This window comes from Alligator sinensis, unplaced genomic scaffold (genome assembly GCF_000455745.1).
Source record: "Alligator sinensis unplaced genomic scaffold, ASM45574v1 scaffold544_1, whole genome shotgun sequence".
In the NCBI taxonomy this organism is placed as follows: Eukaryota; Metazoa; Chordata; order Crocodylia; family Alligatoridae; genus Alligator; species Alligator sinensis.
In genome coordinates this window covers 251,670-253,850 of record NW_005841937.1, presented here as the reverse complement: position 1 = coordinate 253,850, position 2,181 = coordinate 251,670, and the positions used below count along the sequence as shown (strand labels likewise).

The following is a 2,181-nucleotide window of genomic DNA, read 5'->3' as shown; positions in this document are numbered from 1 at the left end:
CGGTGCGGGAGTGCGGCACTGCGCGTGTCTGTGACACGCCGCGGGGGGTGTGGGGGTGATGTGTGTGCGGGGCTGCCCGAGCGTGCCGAGTTTGTGTGCGCGCGCGCGTGTGATGTGCGCGTGTGTGGGTGTGTGAGGTGCGTATGCACGTGCAATGCATGTGTGTGATGTGTGTGTGTGGGATCAACCTGGGTGCCCTGTGTGGTGGCTGGGATGGGTGTTGAGCATGCTAAGTAGTTTGTGTGGGTGTGTGTGTGCGCGCGCGCGCGTGCAGGCTCATGTGTTGTGCATGTGTGTGCAATGCATGTGTATGATGTGTGTGTAGGGCTTGCCCCATGTGTGAGCTGGGAGGGGGGGTTGGGTATGCTAAGTAATTTGTGTGTGTGTTATGTGTGTGATGTGTGTCGTGTGTGCACTGAAGTGTGATGTGATGGGTGTGTGCCTCAGTGGTGGCTGGGATGAGTGTTGCATGTGTTGAGGAGCTAGTGTGCATGTCCTCCGTGTGTGTGGGAGTGATGTGTGTGTACAGTCTGTCCCCCGTGCCCTGTGTGGTGACTGGGATGGGGGTTGGGGGTGCTAAGTAGTTCGTGTGTGCATGTGTCCTGTGAGTGCATGTGATGTGTGTCATGTGTGAGGTGACGTATGTATAGGGTCTGGCTCAGTTGCCCTATGTGGTGGCTGGGATGGGTGTTGCATGTGCTGAGGAGCTGGTGTGCATGTCCTTGTGTGTGTGTGTGTGTGTGCGTGTGTGTGTGTGTGTGTTCATGTGTGTGTAGGGTCTGCCCCAGTTACCCTCTGTGGGGGCTGGGATGTGTGTAGTGCGCATTAAGTAGTTTGTATGTGTGCTGTGCCTGTGCGTCTGACATGCATGTGTGTGCTGTGCATGTGGGAGTGATGTGTGTGATGTGTGTGCAGGGTCTGCCTCGGTTGACCAGTGTGGTGGCTGGGGTGTGTAGTGTGCACTAAATAGGTTGTGTGTCCTGCATGTGTATGTGTGATGTGCATGTGTGATATGTGTGTGTGTGTGGTCAGCCCCGGTTGCCCTATGTTGGTGGCTGGGATGTGTGTTGTGTGTGATAAGTAGTTTATATGTGTGTTGTGCATGTAATGTATGTGTCATGCGTGATGTGTGATTTGAAGTGTGTGTAGGGTCTGCCCTGATTGCCTCACGTGGTGGCTGGGCTGTGTGTTGTGTATGCTGAGGAGCTTGTGTGTATGTCCTGCTTGTGATATGTATGTCAGATGTTTCTGTAGTGTCTGATATGCATGTCAAAATGTTTCTGTAGTGTCTGCCCTGCTTGCACTGTGTGGTGGCTGGGATGTGTGTTGTGTGTGCTAACTAGTTTGTGTGTGTCATGCATGTGTGTGATGTGTGTATGCCATGCGTGTGTATGTGATGTCCGATGTGATATGCATGTAGAGTCTGCCATATGCCTTATGTGGTGGCTGGGATGTGTGTTGTATTTGTTGTATGGGGTAAATTGTTTGTGTGTGTGATGTATGTGCATGTGTGTGTGATGTGCACGTGTAGGGTCTGCCCCGGTTGCCCTACATGATGGCTGGGATGTGTGTTGTGTATGCTAAGTAGTTTGTGTGAGTTTGTACATGTGTGAGCCTGCTGAGTGCCCTGTGGGTGCACTACTGCCTTTGACACATTTGGTCAGAGAGAAGAGGTCCAGGCATCGGGCCGATTACATGCCTCCTTCCTTCTGAAATGGGGTAGTTCAGCGCAAGGACATTTTGGTACCGAGAGTAACTTACATGACAGTGTTATGAGTGATGTGGTAGCTTCGATGTCCAGGGATTATGCGAGACAAGGAATTTGCAGGGTGATCCCTTTTACTGGACCAACTGCATAATTGTGATAGAGTTTTGATTGGAAAGCTTGCCTTTTTAGGCACATCCATATAAGCATTGGCATAGTTAAGAATCTGTTAGAACTGGGAAGGGCTGAATTTGACTTAAAAGACTCCAAATACCAAGTGATCTTTCAAGATTTTTGATTGGAAAGTTTGGCTACAAACTCTATCCTGACTATCCAGTTGGTCCAATAATATATAACACCCTAAGGAATCGTTGCCTCTTACCTTTAAGGAGTCTCTTAATTAAGTTAGATTAGTTGATTCTTTTCACCATCAGGTGAAATGTGAGTGAAATGCACACTGCTTCCTCTGTTCAGCA

General features: G+C 49.9%; 1 long non-coding RNA gene across 1 annotated transcript in view; it reads right to left on the bottom strand.

Moving 5' to 3' along the window:
* LOC112549593 overlaps nt 1-2,181 on the bottom strand; it is a 9,331-nt gene extending 7,150 nt beyond the window's left edge. The window contains exon 1 of the long non-coding RNA XR_003093080.1: nt 2,088-2,181. This is a non-coding gene — a long non-coding RNA (uncharacterized LOC112549593). The remainder of the gene's footprint in view (nt 1-2,087) is intronic.